The sequence below is a fragment of the Dreissena polymorpha genome, chromosome 9, assembly GCF_020536995.1.
Source record: "Dreissena polymorpha isolate Duluth1 chromosome 9, UMN_Dpol_1.0, whole genome shotgun sequence".
NCBI classification, from domain to species: Eukaryota; Metazoa; Mollusca; class Bivalvia; order Myida; family Dreissenidae; genus Dreissena; species Dreissena polymorpha.
In genome coordinates this window covers 95,528,987-95,547,726 of record NC_068363.1, presented here as the reverse complement: position 1 = coordinate 95,547,726, position 18,740 = coordinate 95,528,987, and positions in this window count along the sequence as shown.

Sequence of the window (18,740 nt, the reverse complement as noted above, 5' to 3'; positions counted from 1 at the left end):
ATGGCATACCATACAAATGTTCTAGTATCCATTTTTTTATATCAAAGAAAATCCATTTTAAAGTTACGCAAAATATTTATAGTGAAAAATGTTAACATGTAATATAAATGTCATCATAAATAATATGATTATGGAGTTCCGTAGTTTTGAATTTACTCTAATGACAATTATTATTTTTATTATTATTATTATAAAAGAATTATAATGATAATAATATTTATTATAATTATAATAATACTAATAATTATTGTTATTTTTTTATTATTATAATAATTATTGTTATTATTATTATTATTAAAAAACGAAAATAATTATAGGATTTATGGTAAATTCAAAATAACGGAACTCCATAATAATAATTATAATAATAATAATAATACTAATAATAATTATAATAATAATAATAATAGTATTATTATTATCATAACCATCATCATTATCACATGTTTGCTTATTAAATTTAACTTTTCGATTATAATTAAACACGTTTATTTTATTATATTATTATATTCCAGCAACCAGAAAGTAGTTAATATTATAGCAATATTACTTATTTGATTCAATCACAAATATCGTACGGAACTTAAATGTAGCAAAAGTAATTTGTTCAGAAATATAATAATTATTTGAATTTTGTCCTGAAGTTGTTGGTCTTTATATAGCATATATACAAACACCCTGCAACAAGGTTTTATATCGTCGCCACATAACTAGGTCTTGTATCGACACCCCGCAAGGAATGTCAGTATATATATTTATATATATTATGTCTATCCCCCTTCGGATTTTCGAAAAGGGCCGTTTTGACCAAGTTTAAAACTGCCTTTGGGTCCGTATTGTCCAAAGTGGGGCCGTTTTGACCAATTTTCGGGCCGTTTTGACTATAAACCTTCAAAGTGTTCCTAGCAGAATGTAGCAGAATGTACCGTAAGCATACAGGTAGCAAATCAGCTTCCAGGTGTCATTTTCGGTTGCCAACCGTGTTATCGTTCACGACACTTTGTCTTCACTTCTTTTTGATGATTCACTATGGTGAATGCGAAAAGAAATTCAAATTCATATTAAATTATAATTTTTAAAAAGGGAGTCTCTAGTCAAGCTAGTGAGGAATGATATTATGAATTATGTCTTCGATACTTTTCAACATCTCATCACTTAGTATGTAAAAAGAGTTATTTACAATCGGAATTATATAAAGCGAAGATAACATTTAAGACTTATTTTGTTATATTGTCATGTGAAGCAGTATCTCGGAGTCTGTTGAAGTCCATTCAGTGGTATTACTTTTAGTAGTGAGATACATAATTTTATAAATTCACCCAAAAGTATTATTTTCAAAAAGCTTACGCTATTTAGTGTGATTAAATATGGAAATGCTGTATCCAGACGACCATTTATGTAGTTTAAAAACAGTATTAAAATAAGAGATCTGACTTCGTGTTTCTCGATACTAAAGTTGGTGTTTACCATTTTATATCCAAACACAGATTATGTGGAATAGTATGCATTGGTCAAGCTTTTCTTTATGACATATTTGATAATGTAAACTGCATCGTATATATGTTTTTTCTAAAAATGCATTTATGGAGCTCGACGTACAATTGAAACAAAACACAATCATTGCAACTTCTTTGCGCTGCGATAGAATGGATAAGCTGCTAGCTAACCGTGTAAGTTTGTTCAGGCCTAACGTCCGCTTTTGAAATAAAAACATATATCGAAAATAAAATGTTCGCTTAAGAAAAGTAAAATACAGAAGAAAAACAGGCAGAACGCAGTTTGAGACGCAGCACATTTATACTATCATTATGTGTGCTTGTGGGGTAAATATTGAACGTAATGGTATCGTAATTATAAAATTGATATTGCGATATAAAATTCTTATTTTCGCATCATGATCGCGCCTTTCCACATCATGATCTTGCGTTCTTGCATCTTGTCTTCGCTCCCTCGTATCGTGTTCTTGCCATTTAAATCATGTAGAACCGTATTTGTAATGCTATGCAAGAAAAACAAATATTTTCCAAAATTATATAGGACATGCGTTACAAACAATGTTTTCTCAAATTCGCTTGATTGTTGTTAATAAATAAACCGATTTATTCTTATTTTTTTTGTCACGAGTGGCATGTCGCTAATTTAAATCAATTCATACTATCCTTATGAAATATAGGGCAGTGGTTTTAATGGTTATTTGAGAATCGTTTCAAGATATTCCTTTAAACACAGAATACTAAGCATTAGGTGATAATAATAGCTGAATTCCAGTTGCCTTTTTCCATGAAGGCTATAAATAATTTTAGGTCAGTGAAAGATCATTATCGAATTCGTCATTACTTTAACAGTGTGCCCAAGATTAAAAGGCTTTTCGGGAACAAAATGTATATCATGTATATGTTTAAGTACATTTAATACTGTTTTTGACGGAGCTTTAAATACCAAGCTTATGCGAGATAAACCTTACTCGAGTTTACATGTTCTAGATGCTCTTGTTCGCGATAACGATTTAGCAAACAGTAATACAATCTTGTTTAAAAACGTCGACGACATTGATAATAATGCGACCATCACCCCTTCATTGTCAATGTGCAACTTGCATTGGAGACACGTCGGAATTAACCCAATATACTTCTTGCTATTGTATTGCTGTCTTTAAAAAAGATATTCGATATTTTTAATTGGTAAAACTATACACATCTATTATTAGCGTTTAGTAATCCACAAACGTAATAGAGACAACCTCCACACACAATGAATGGAATGTATGGTATTTTATGTGCGCATTTAATACTTAATACTTGCGTCAGTGAGACACTTTAAATAACAATGCAGATAGCAAACGTAAAGCCATTTCTGTATAGAGAATAACGGATGTCGTTTAAACACTCTTAACTCTTATTATAATTATCAAAACAGTGACCATTGACTTGGACTTGGAATACTTAAGGATCGATGATGTGTGAATATTATTGCAATTATTAAATTTCCATGTAGTGTTTTGTTGTTTATTAGTAAGACAATTAAGATGTTTGACATTACATTGTGTACACCCATTTTGATATACAAAAAACGTAATAATCGTATAATACTGTAGAGTGTACATTGGACAGTTTATTTTGTAGAAACTTTTAAAAGTTACGGATCTTTATCTCTGTACATGTACATGTATATCGTTTATTTTCCGTGAAACAAAAAGCATTCGATGTGTACTTCATAAGTGGGATCAAATTGTGGTTGAAGTTAGATGTCAGATGATGAGGTAGGATTGTGAATGGTATCCATCGTGCTAGTAATTCAATAATTCACTCCCGATAAATTCCTATCAATAAAACAGACAGACAGACATACTTTTTTATTCAAGACTTCCATATAGAACATCCTCTAAACACATATATTTACAACTAATATGTCAACATGATAAGACATCCACATTTCCGTATTTTGTGAAGAAAAAACAACAACAAAATCAAAAAACAAAAAAACACAAAATCAACCGTCGTGAAAAAGGTGTTAAGTTAACATAAATGATCATACCATTTCTATAGTGGAGATGAGCAAATATCGAATATGTTTTTGAATTTTCAAAACATATGTTTGCATATGAGATTAACAATTTTTTAAATAAATACAATAAATACAATTATTTGCTTAAAGTTTATTTTAACACAGCTAACAAATTTGAAATAAATGTCAATACCATCTGCTGCAATTTATAAATTCCAATAATTGCTCCATTTGTATCCTCACATAAATAAATCAGCAAACAATAATTTGTATTCGATACATCACGAGCATTTAAATTTTCAGACCGCATGGTAAGTGATTCTTTTATAAAAAGTGATATTTTAATAAGTTCAGCTCTGTTACTGGATTCAAGTAATTCTAAATATTTATAGACTGATGGCCTTATATAGTATTTACTTTTGATATATTTTGTTCTTATTGTTTGGTATCTGGAGCACACACAAACAAAATGATATTCATCTTATATATCGTTTGTGTTACAAATAAAACAGTTTCGTTCCTGTATTGGTGTATTATTCCTTGCATATCTACCTGACTGGATACGTTATGGATGTGTCGACATGCGCAATCTACAAAAATAGAATCTTAGAATTTTTTAGATAAGGTTATTTGATGCTCAGAGGTATTACTAAATCAGTTAATTGTTTGACCTAAATTAGATCATTTACATCGTTTACAAAAGGTAGCAATTACGAAGAGCTTAACCGAAATCTTCCATTTTATGTGTTTACGTCTATACGTTATACGTACACAATATATTGCTATTATTATATTATGTATATTGCAGATAAAATATTGTCTTTCAGTAAAAACTAAATAGCTTTGCATGACATTGCAGCTGGAAAACACACTTGTCTCAACTTTCGTGAGTTTAGTCACATTCCGGTAGACACCCCCGGGTCCTCACAAACCTTATCAGGCGCGAATGGTCCTCATCAACTCCGAAATAAAACAAGTGCATAGATAGCTAGATTTGTTAGAAGCAATAAATCATTGATCTGCATTTGTTTACAACCTAACTGCGTAGATTTCAGCTCGCCCGGTATCTGTGTAAGTATGGCATGCTCAGGTCTCGGTCTGGGTAAACGCAATATTGTAAACAGATCTATACATAGTTATCGAGCCTTGAAATTACTGACAGTTTTTATTATGCGTAGCTGACCTTGATCACTGTTAACCTTCGGATTTTATGAAAATTATGCATCTGGAAAATTTACTGTCGTTTGGAAAATGACATTACTTTGAGAAATCCAAAATTACAACAACTATTTTTAAAAACACCAAACCTATTGTATAATTTTAGGAATAACAAAAACATATAGTTTACATAACTTCATGATCACATAATTTTAGAAAATCGACATACATTCTTTTTTTAAACACGATTTCTAAAGATGCTTATGGCTTTATTTAATACATAATGAATAAATTGTATACGTGATGCGTAACACAATTTGAATACTATAGAACAATCAGTTTCCTGTTGCATATTGATTAACAATATACATGTTAATTAACAATTAGATAGACATGTCTTGATTATAATTCCGGATAATTTTCCAGAGATTGCAACAAAACTATTGGATTGTGCAAAATTGTGTTTTAATACTATACATGTAACCCTAACATTTCAACAATACGACATTACAAACACGAGACGTGTGCTCTTAGTGTGGTCTAGTTGTTTAAATTGTCAATGACCGAACAGATAACTCAGATGTATCTTCATTAAAATGAATATGCATCAATGATGACACACATATATTCATCAATATTTTTACGTCGGTGTTTGAAATAACAAGTGATAAAGAACACAATATGATTGTTCAAACAATAAAGTATTAATATGTACAACAACACACAGAACGGTAAAATATATGGGGTTAACAACATATGCAATATTTCAAAAAACATATGCAAGTCTTCCATTTTTACAGATTCATGTGTTGTTTAAAATGCGTTGAAGGTGTTATACTTTAATGCCTAGTACTTCTCCGTTATTTTTTTATTTAAATTTGTTTGTGTGCACGTTTTGTTAACAGCACAGTAAGGACATGGAAGTGTATGAACAAGAGGGATCACAAAGTTCATTATAAATTAAATTTCAAAAATGTATATACATGCACTTAAGTGATGGTGTTTGCATATTTTTGCATATTTTCGGACACGTAGATATTTGTATTTGATATTTGTATTTATAGTTATAAATAATTCATGTAGATTGCTTTTTTGTCACCCAAAACCTAACTATCCTTTATGGTCAATATTTTTTGCAGTATTTCTTTTTTTCCGCTACGTTAGATTTATGCGAGGTGTGTATTAATAAATGCATCCATATATTGTTAAGTATGGTGATTGTTGCTGTAATATAAGAATGGTATAAGTTGTGTTTTTCGTTGCTTGTAAAACGGTGATACTTGTGAAATATGTGCATACATTGTCTTTTGTATTTGATTTATACTCATTAACAGGGTTATATTACGTATGTGTATCAGTACCAAGAAGTTGTCACAATGGTGATGGCTATAACAAGCAAAGAATTAGCTTTCAAAACACTGCTGGTACTACATCACACGGTCTCCACGTCTTTTTGTGTATTATTATATAGGATCGCTTATAACTACATGTTGATAATTGCATTAAAGGTCGTTCATTTTTAGCACTAGTATTATAAATATATGATTATACCCTCATGCAAATAATGATATTAATATGATATCTTTGTGGCTATCGAAATTGTTGGAAAGTGTGTTTGCGTTTAATATTTGATATGACACAACTTACTGACATGCCAAACATGATGTATTGCTTAAATTTGAATTTGCATGATATGAAATTATTTGTTTAAAAGCATTCGCAGCTAGTTAAATTATTAGGCCCATAATTACGCAAGTTTGAAAATAATAAACAGAATAAACGTTTCAACCGTTTTATCGTCTTTAGAAAAGTTGACAATAAGCAGGCGTATGCACTAAGAGTTAAACTCCAGTTGCACAAGAATGTTCTCCGAAACTGATATTAATGTGTAAGCCATTTGCCAATATCAACCGTCACGGAACATCAATTTTAGATAGTAAAACAAGCACCGAAGTATTTAATATTAAGTTACCATCGTTTTTGGGGTATCCTTGATTTAGTATAATAACGTATTGAAGACGTCATTTTAAACACTGTCAATACAACAAGTCCGAATGGTTTTGTGTAAATTACATGGTATATATAATGGATTCTTAATTTCGTCAGATTGTTAATAATAAAATCGCAACTTATTCAACAAACATCGTTGTATTTTATTATATTTTAAAATTATGCTTAACGTGGTCGCACTTACATAAAAAAATTTGGTTTAACATGAGAAACTGTTTTGGGATACTGATTTGTTTCTGAATTAGGACGAGCATATGTTTGCATGTGAAGTTATAAGGCAAAAGAACGTTACTATTTTATGCAACCAAAAGTTGTCCATTATAAAGTGTTTAATTCAGCCTGCACTGGTGACTCAAAATGGTTCGTTATATCATTGTTAAAAGACGGGTTTATTATATAACCACTATTCCAAAAAGTTGTCTTCAGTATCAAACGAATTCGCACGCTCAAATCTATTACGTTTGTGAGTATTGCACTATTATCAAATTTAATTCCATCAATAAAAAACATTTTCGCGTGTTAGACATGTAATACAATACATACAATCGAAATACCTATTGGCAGTGTAGTTATTGAAAATGAACGTGCCTTTACCCATTGAATTCGCTTTACAGCAATTACGCGCAACATATAATCTCAAGAGAGTGAACATTTGTGGCTTGTTATTAAAAAATAGATGTTTGAATGAAAAAATCTTCTACGAATGCTGTATCATACCCTTATTTTAGCAATGAACTTTGAGTATTACCTTGGCCTTTGAGCTGGGGAAAATATCCATGACATGTTTAACGTTTTTACCCAAATTATGAACGTGCTTGACAAGTAATAAAATTGTCCGATGAATGACGAAATTACAGTTTACACTTGCTGTATGATACCCACATTTAAGATTTTACCCTTAGGTTTCACAATGCACTTTTCAGTGTTTTCGAAAGGTATAGTACATGTGCATAAAGAATGATTCAGTTATTTTTTTGGTAAAAGCAGCACAATTAAACTCTGCTTTCTTTTTTTCAAATCGCCGATTTCACAAACAAGTATTTTTGTAGCAATGCTTTTTATACATTGCGAACAAATCTGGTTTGTTTAGCTTTAATCCACATGAAACTTGAAACTTGCTAATTTGATGAAACGCCTATTTGTATAACTATATTCAATGGCGTTGTACAAAACATATATATGTACATAAAATTGATATAAAAGAAGAGGTATTGATAATATTATGCAGCATTAATTAAAGGATTAATGATCTTAAAATGTGTGATATAAATAAGAATGCTGTAAGGAACTAAAGCAATAAAACAATACCGGCTACACAATTAAAACACAGTAAAAGTAAACTCTTATGTAATAAATTGATATAACTAGAGTTAAGACAATAATTATAATGATAATATGAGCAAATATTTGGCAACATAAAGACACAGTTTTTCAGTAACTAAAAGGATACGTAAAAGGATATTTCTGCACTCTGGCTTTCGGATCCCACAGCTACCGGTCACCTGTCATACTTAAGGACACTTCTTTTGGGTTTTAACCTTATTTGAACTATCGTGACTACAAGTCACAAATAGACTGACCAAGTGTGACTACAAGACACAACTTGAAGGTTAAAATTACAGTGTGACTATAAGACACAATTAGAAGGCCTAAGCATGACTAAAAGACAGCTGGTTGATGTAATTCAATCATTGAGCAAAGAAGCCCTAATGATTATTGGTTACCAGTCACTTGTACAATAAATATCCTTTTCGACCAAAGAAGCCCGCACAATTCTTTAATTGATTGGTCCTATGAGTCCTAATGACAAATAAGTCCGTACAACTGAGTCTCGATTATTTTTTTAAATCACAGGTATTCAAATTAAAAGAGGCTATACAAGTCTCTGAAGAGAAATATTTTCAAATTCCTTTTAAAAATGTTAATTGATGCGGAAGTCCGGATGCTTGATGGAAGGTCATTCCACAGTTTCGGACCAACAAATCCGAAACTCCTGTCCATGAAAGTTTTTCTCTTTGTGCGTTTCACATCAAAACATCCGTCATACGAGTCGTAAGATCATAGGTTACGTGCTGATACTTTTTCTTTTACAAGTTCTGTAAGGTATTTTGGCGCGTTACCAACAAAACAATTATACATGAAGTTTAGTAATTCGAATGTTATCCTAGCCTTTACTGGTAGCCAGTGTAGTTCATACAAGGCATATTTTGAACTGTCATATTTCTGTCGGCCGAGTACCAATTTGGCACACATGTTTTGGATACGTTGCATTTTGTTTAATTCGCATTGAGCTGTTCCATACAAGATGAGATTACTATAATCTAAATAGGATATTACCAAAGACCAAACGAGTATTTCTGTTGCTTCTTTTGTTAAGTATTTCCTTATGTTTTTGATTTTAAGGTAGTTGTACATGGCTGTACGGCACTTAATTTTGATGTGTTCTTTAAAATTTAGTGTTTTGTCTAAATATGCACCAAAATACCGTATGCATTTTTCTTCTCTAACAGTGTCACTAGCAATATCCAGTTCTTTAGATTGACATTTATTTAATTGGGGTCTACTACCGAACATGATTAATTCCGTTTTTGATGCGTTCATTTTCAGTTTATTCTCGTTCATCCAGTTGTTAATAACGAGTGCACAACTTTCAAGTTCTTGAATGGCAGTTATTTCAACAGAAGAAGATGTAGGTTTGAATCGCTTGTTTGCGGTGTGGTCGTCTGCTAAATCGTAGACTGTGATGAAGGGAGGAACGACATCAAACAGTGTTCCAGCGTACGTCAGGTAGAGCCATGGACCAAAACAACTACCCTGTGGGACACTACACTCCAAAGAATTTGCCGCCGATAAAGCTGAATTAACACTTATGCGACAGCTTCTTGGACGAAGATACGAGTCTATCCAGTTTAGGGCCGTACCACATGCACCGTATTGTTTTTGCAACACGTCTAGTAGAATGTCATGATCGACTGTATCGAAGGCAGCACTCAAATCAGTGGCGATAAGTGCTGTAACCTCTTGTTCTTCCATACCTTCGAGTATATCATTGACTAGTCTAAGTAAAGCAGATTCACAAGAATGGAATTGTCTGTAGGCTGACTGATTTTTTGGAAGAAGATTGTTTTCATGTACGTGTATATTGAGTCTAAACAGAGCAGCCTTTTCAATCACTTTCGATAGAAATGATAAGTTGCTCACTGGTCTTTAGTTGGCATAACTCAGGTCTAGTCCAATTTTCTTAAGAAGTGGTCTTACTATTGCCTGTTTACATTTTGAAGGAAAAACTCAGATAGAGATTAACCAATTTTGTCACGAATGGTAGTAACTCATTTAAAAATGATTTTAGTACTCTTGTTGGCAATGCATCTAGTTCGCATGATTTTGTTTGAAAATGATTGATGATCTTTTTCACTTCATCTTGGGTTAGCTCCTCGAACATACCGAAACATGGCACTTCCTTGTGATCGGGTGTGAATTTTTCGAAACTTGCAAGGGCATCTCGAATTTTGTTAATTTTATCCAGGTAGTGATCGGCAAAATTTTCAGCTATCGCGGTGTCGCTTTCACCTTCCGGCATAGGGTTATCAGTATTTTTTCCTGTTAATTCTGATACAAACGTGTAGAGTTTTTTAGAATCTGCGTGAAAATCAATTACTTTTTGACTAAGCGATCGTTGCTTCTCTGCATTCAACTCAAAAGTGTTTTTATTTCTTGCATTTTTGAAAAGTTCATATTGGTCTGGTTGTTTGTATCTTCTCCACATGCGTTCCAGTTTGCGTGTTTTACGTTTTAGTTCAAGAATGTTTTCATTAAACCATGGTTTTGGTGCACGACAGATTTTGTTTTTCTCAATGTATGGAGCGTGTTTATCAAGAACAGATTTCATCTTCAAATTGCTCTACAAAAGTGTCTACTTTGTCTGCTGTAATTGACATTTCATTGAGGTCGTTAGTAAATGCTGAGTGGTCTATGTTTTTAAAATTTCGAAATTTTATTTTTTGACTCTTGATATTTTCATTTTGTACTTTGGTAACGACTTTAACTACACAATGGTCTGAAAAGAAAGGGCCTAGTTCACAAGAATTGATTTCAATACCATTTGTAGCCTCAGAGATTACTAGGTCGAGTGGTATCCCTCTGTGTGTGTGCTGAAATTTACATGTTGTTCCAAACCCATTGCTACAAGAGAATTCTTAAATTCAGTCATAACTCTGTTAGTTTTGTTGACATGCAAGTTGAAATCTCCAAGAATCATAAGATTTGAATAGTTGGGAACAATGTCCTCCATGAATTCGAAAAATTCTGTTAAACATTGATGTTCAGTCCCTAATGATTGTGGTCTGTAAACGCCAATTACATTAATTGTAATATATATTTTTGAGAATCAGTTCCCATATACCATGTTCAAATGTCCTGGTATTACTACTTGACACTTTTCGTACACTAACCCCAGTCCGACATGTTAAAGCCACTCCGCCGCCTGTTTTATTTGAACGATTTACAGTACTAATTGTATAACCATTTTGATTTAAGTCTGAGGTATCTATTTGGTGTTGCTTTTCATCTGAGAACCAGGTTTCTGTGAATACGGCAAAGTCGATTTTTTCTTCTCTCAGATATTGACCAATCAAAACATCTTTGTTTCTGACAACAGAATGACAGTTCAATGTAAGGCAAGATATTTTTTCGTTAAGACCATTTAGTGTATTGCATTTCTTGGGGTATGAGAGGTTGTTTAAGTTTGCATCTGAAATGTTTTGTATGCTGTGTCTTTTCAAAGATGTTACAGTTGAAATTTGTGATGGTAAACTTTGTATATTATTTAAATTTACTCCACTATGTGTCCCATACACGTAACTCTTGACCTCTACCGCCTCGGGTACCTCTATATTTCAAAAGATTGTATTGCTTTAAAATGGTTAACGTTCCTTTGTTTGGTAGTGTATGATTTCTCGACACTGCAGATATATCCAATAATTGGTCCCTATTATATCTATTCAGACACATTGTGATTGCAAGTATGTTAATCCGTTTAGAAAGTGATCACCACAGGTAAAATATTAATCCGTTGAGAAAGTGTTCACCACAGGAAAAATATTAATCCGTTGATAAAATATTCCCAAACTATTTACACAGATCAAATATTTTCTACTAATATTCTACTTTTAGCATATCTTTTTTTAAACATAAATTAAATATTACATCCGTCGAACATTAATGAATATCACTGACAAAAATCACATTTTTCCTGTCACTGGTATTCTCAAAATAATCCGAAATATGAGAGCACAAATTTTGACAGCCTACACTTTGGCGCCCACTTGACGGCCCTCCACATCATGTGTTCCCAACAATACTGGCTATTTGAACATTATAAATCAAATGTACACTAATTAAGAAGGATTCGTTTGGAGGCAAAGCGGTAGTTTTAGGATTTGAAACAATCTCGATTCCGTAAAAATAGGACGACATGAAATCCAGTTATGTTCGTGTTTAAACACAGACTGAACATAATGTTTCTGTGGAACAGAATAAAGTAAGCATGTTATGCAATTCCCATCAAAAGTTTCTTTAAAAAATCACTTCTTTCTTATCGGTTGTATACAATTGAAAGTGAAATATAAAATCATATTATTGCCGATTTATTTTAACATGATCTATATTACATACCCAGTGATTTTGTTTACCTTTAGGCCAATAAGAGATCTTGACAGTGTGATAAGCATTAAACAACCGCTTTGCATTTATGCTGACAAAATAAACACACCGGTAAATAGTATTTCAAACATTGAAGTAAGTTTGTCGTACATATAACTGAGTCACGTACGTGTCGTTGTATGTTTACTTCGTTTTTTTTTTGTAGACGGTAAATAACTTACATAAAACCAAATATATATTTTAAAGAATTTTGAGTATTTCAAGCGTATTGCTTAATACATATCTAGATACAGTATAACTTGCAAACAATCAAGCAATAGATCGTTTCTTCATAAACTATTTATAAATACAAGTCTATTGCACAGATATGAGCTCGTCCGATAACTGTGTCAGTAGTGTAATCGGGTACAAGGGCACATCATTCTCGCATAATAATTGTTTGAAGTTCAAGGCCATTTTATACAATGCGCTGTCGGTCTTCACAGTTGAACCTTGAATGCACTAAAATTTATAAAGAAATGTACTTAAGGAAATTTGCATACATGAAATGATATGAATATTATAGTCAGTTGTAGCAATTAAATTTTGAATATTTGTCAATATATCACGCAATATTATGTATATATCTTAAAAGTTAGAATTTTTATATTTGTATAATTTGAATTTTACTTTATTGCGTTGATGAGTTGTGTTTAAAGCAAAATTTGTTATTTTTTTAAATAAAAGTGTCTAGAATATTAATTATGAGATTATGAGAAATGACTCTTAGCATAGAATACAGACAACACAGACTGGTTCTCTCGATCATTTTAAGAGCTTCATTCCACCATTTCATTTCGGTCACACCGGTTTCAGCACATCACGATCAAATATATTCAAATCGGTCTGATAGTTACCCTCTTTGCCTTTCCAGGAAAGTCTCGGCAATCTACGAGAATTGGAATGGAAAGTCTAATTCGTAATCACAACACCGGTCGCCGAGACCACGAAACATGTATACCACTCAAAGGTCAGAAAAATCCTGGTCTAGCTGTACATTGCTGAACGGCTTAATAAAAACTCATGTCATGACCAATTCATCGTTTGCTAAAGCCAAAATGACTAAGAGGTAGGTTGTTATATTTTGCTCTCAAAGGTCCGGGGTTCGAGTTCCTTTGTAAACATGTTTTATTCGAAGTTTTTGTCTTTGGCTATTATAATTATTGCGGTCAGAAAGAGAATAAACAAACACAAGTTTAAATTAAATATTTTATTTTGGAATATATTTGGAATACATTGTGTGTCTGTACTTCAAATAAAAAAAAACAAAGTATACAAACAAAGGAATTAAACAAGTCAAAGACATCCAAAAACCTCCGTTAAGAAAATTAAATAAAGAAAATATGAAGCTACATTAACATAAAGTAACATGTCAATGTCATAACTGTGTAATATTCGTATATCATGCACCATGATAATACACATAATTTAATACTAGCAAATATATTATACATAACTAATCGGCATAATATAAAAGCAAATTTGTTCTTATATGCAGTTCACAAATCAAATCACTTAAACTGATAAGGGGAGAGAGGGTAAAAACAAACGTCCGCCCCAGATATATACTAACTAACGACTGAAAAGGCGCCATAATCGAGAATTTGCAACCGGAAAGAGTGGCCTCCTTTAACAATTATTTAATTTTATTAAAATAAGTGAAATTGTAATTAGACTATAACAAATATTCGTATTTTGTTACCTAACATTGATTGATTTTTTTAAATACAGAAATATATTTCTCTTTACGATCCCCGCAGAACACTGTCCCTCCGCATACATCATATGAGGTATAGATGTCTTAATCAAGGCCATGGTGGTTTCCTTTAGCTCAGTTGTTTAATCGTTATCGAAACTATCTCAGGGAATGTAAATAATAATACTCCGTTCGACGCGCTATTGGTACCACCGGGTACCAACGGGTATGTGGAATGACTTGTATTTATCCAGGTACCATGTATTCTTGAAAATAATGTCGTGTTCATAAAATTGTTAACTCAGCTTAGAAAACTAGAACACATTCAGCCAAATAAGTTTATTGTTTAATTAATTTTTTATCATGTATTTATTGAAATGCTTTGATGACTTTCCTACGAAGTGAATTTTAATACGATGTTGTGTTTGCTATATAATTTATCGTAGGTGTCCGTTTACGTTTAGTTCCAAACGTTAAATAATAATGCATTATAACTCAAACGCTATTCCACTAATTCTTCACTTGGCTCAGTTTATAAAAGAAAAACAAATTGATTTTAGTTCCTTAATGCATTTCGCGTTATGTTCTATTTCGTCTCAATAGAAAGGGCAAAACACACAAATCTTTATACACATTTGATTTAAATCAGGTGTAGGCATGATTTTTTTACAGCACACGTAAAATCTATTACGCTTTACAACGGTCTACATCTTAATATAGTAACATGCTGATTAGTTCCCTACTGGTTTACTGAAGAGGACTCTAGTTTCGTCTTTCGTCCGCTCTCTATGTTTGTCTCGTCTGTCCATGAGTCGGGTCGTCCGTCTGTAATTACGCAAAACATACTGAATATACTTGGTTGAAATAGTGTATACATGTAAATTACTCTTAGAGAAATATTCACACAATTTCTTAGTTTACTAACGTCAAAGCTTTAAAAACTGTAATTTATGTGGCAAACATCTTCTGTCTTGTGAAGTATGATCAATTTTGTACATTATTACTAAGTACATTTTAGTAAATTTATTTAATAACACGTTGCAAAAATACAAACGTTTGAGATCAAGTCGCTTAAATAGTAAGTGGTAAAAAACACCGTCTGTAAAGTTGTTATTTTAAACAATTAAAATTGGTCGTAAGCGCTTTATCATTCATTTCAATCCCCACAAAAATCCCAAGCTAATACAATTTATTGTTTGTTTTGAAATTTAAAAGTATAGATTAGAACTTAGAAACAGTTGCATGAATATATAAACAGTATGTATATTTCTCATACACAATATATAACAAGCTCACGTATCAAATAAATAACTTATATGCAGCTATACACGGTCCCAACAAAAAAAATAACATACTTATACCAGTATTTATTTGTGCTATAATGTTTACAAATCGAAATACCATAACCGACTGTTGAAACAAAAGAATTGAGTTTGTACTGAACAGATTGTACAGTACTTATTGTTTCAACTTGGTGTTAATAACCCAAAATGGTTGTTAAACATTAGTTGTTAATAGTGTTAAATAGTATTTACAATAAAGGTTGGGATAAGCATTGCATATAATACTTACATGGTAATTTATTTGAGGACCAACCCAAATGATCTACCGTACGAAGTTCTTAACGAAACATAAACTAGTACACAAAGATATCATTTTTTTAAATAAAAGAGACTCATATTTTAAGTATATGCACAATATTTAAAACAAATTTAGTAAGCAATCGTCATAACTCAAAACGAATTCATACAATTAACAGTGTATTCGAGTAGAAAGATTCATAAACGATTTCACTAGACAGCTATTGATATTTGTTATAACGAGCAATTATTTGCTGTGAATGCATTTCTTTTTGACGTAATTCAAAGATTCCAACATGTAAGATATGCATCATGTGCAAACGTGGATGAACACACTCCCTTAAGTACAGTTTATGCGTTCGTATAATGACCTTAGTTTATCATTCTGAATCTGCAGATGTGGTAAGAATATGATTATTGGGAATAGGAAAAATTATTGCTGTATACAAGGTCCTGTTTTATTTTCCTTTTCAGGATTCAAATGCCTCACTTTGTTTTTTCTTCGTTAAATCGTAAACAGCTAAAATGAAAATTAATGACATGGTCTCAGTATTAGTTTTTCATGTAAACAAGACTCTTTGATTGAATGACATTTATAACTAAAACATATATGAATCATAAACAATAAGTAAATGTGTTCTTACAGATTGTATGTTTATACGTTAATAAAAGTACGATTGATTTAAAATGTATATTTCAAACACTTATCTGACGTGTTAGCTCTTGTACACATAAATTCGTTATCTGTACTGGCAAAATCGATAAATTCTGGATGTGATAGGACTACATACACGCGGTCATAGAGATCAAGATGAACGACGAAATAAACAACTCTCGTGGCATTTCTTCTCCGAATAGACATCATTGTTTCTTCAAGCATTTGATGTCTTCCGTACTTGCGGGGGAAAAAACGTACACACAATGTCGAAGCAGCTGAGAATTGAGACTCGATTCCTCCAAAGAGATAGCAAATGTACTGGATACAATGTACTAACCCTAACCCTAAAGTCGTGCAGTGCTTATAAAGATGTCACCGTCTTTTGGTAAATGAGTGATGTGTTGTAAACTTTTCCATAGCAGCTTTGTCCATTCAGTAACTGATACAGTCATTGCCATGCTGACAACTACTGCAATTAAGCAATAACATTGTACAATTTACAAGAACTGCACTATGTAAGTCATGTTGGTTAGAACCAATGTACATACTTAACAAACGTGAGAAAATAAGAACTTTCAACTTCAATCTGGATAATTTTTTCAAAGGGAGTAGTGTACTTATGCATATATACATATATTAAAATCCAAAAGTTATCAACAGGGTACAAGATCTCGTCAGCATCCACGCAAGGCGTGTATACAGGAATTGTTTTTGCGATAAATTGCTCAAAGATAGTCAAAGAAAATTGAAAACAATCATGCCGGCCGCCCTTACGTTAGGCAACTGGTCTACATGCGATTCGCACATCTCATGCACAGCCTCTGTCACCACTGCATATATATACATAGACAAAACTGTATGCTTAGTAAAAAAACATTAATAGTGTTTATTCTTTCTTGAAATATCTGACTTACTACGCCCTATTAGTACATTTATAACTAAAGTTATATAGGTTAACATTAATAAAAATTATTTATTTAAAATATTTAATTAATACTTTCAAAAGATACGAATTAAAAACATGTACAGGTCGACAGGCCGACAGAATGCAACCAATATGTACCATCGATCTGAATTTTGTCAACATATTCTGCAGATCTGTGTTAAAGTCAAAACGACAGAAAAATGACATATATATGAATTATTACAGATGCTATGTATTGGTACTCTTACACAAAGTCTGATGGAAATAATCGTAGCTTCACAAATATGAGGCAAGTATAATTAAAGGGGCCTGATAATTTCCATAAGTTAATTGAGTTGTATATACATGTATTCGGTATTTCTTTGCCATTGACATGAGGACCTGAGAACATTGACAGCAAAATTTTTGTAAAGTGGCTTTTTAAAAGCAAATGGTGTTTATCTTAAGCCGGATGGCAATAATTTCATTTGCTTTTTTTCTTTTCCGATCGGATTGCTCGGACAGTGTAAGCAAACTTAATATAGTCGTTATTATTTCTAATTTCGCATCAATTTTGGCATTCCTTGTATTTATCGTAAACCAAGGCAGATAATAAATTGCTGTTGAAAAAAAATAGTATTGAAGTAATTCGGATTTGCCTAAAGCGGCATTTAAAAAAAGTAAAGGTTAGAGTTCAAATTGATGGTTTTGACTGTATTAAATTTAAAAAGCCACGTGTGTGTTATGTGTATGATTGTTTTTAAATATTTTATTGAGCGTTCTCCATTTCAGAAAATTATACTCATATGATGGAAAAAATTGCGCCGTTTATAACAAATGTTTTAGCATCCATCATATTTTTATTTGTGCAACTGTTAACCCATACATAACACTCATTATATCAGCTAGACACAAAAATCGTTTATTGAATAGAAACAAGACACGAACATAATTCAAAATATTGAATACAAAACAGCGATTATTGTCGAACTTTTTGAGAAAAAAAACTCATTAAAAAAGAAACGGTTGTAGAACATTTCTTGTGTTTCCTATAAAGAATTAGACGATACACCAGAAATATAACATGTTCGATAACCCTAGTATTATATATTAAATAATGTATACCGTGTTTACACAATCAATAAGAACGAAACGCATTTGGTAAAGTTATTACTTGATTCAATCACTTTAATAAAAAGCATTGCTGTGTTTTCAAGAATACTTTGTGAAATATGCAGCTGCAGGACGTTAGCTGTGCAGTTAAAGGCATGCAACACAATTCGCATTTATATTAAATCGGACATGTTGCAATAAACAGTATGGGCGTATAATAGTAAAGACATCGTAAATGTAAATCACATTGCACTGTTTAATTTAACTTTTTGGTATACATTCATGGTACTTTAAAATATAGATGGTAACTGATTCCATATTATCGACCCGTACTTGTGTTTGTAAAATTCACGTGTATCTTAATTGAATGGTAAAAATATGGTTGCTTACCTTGTGTGCTGCATGTCGAAGAATTTC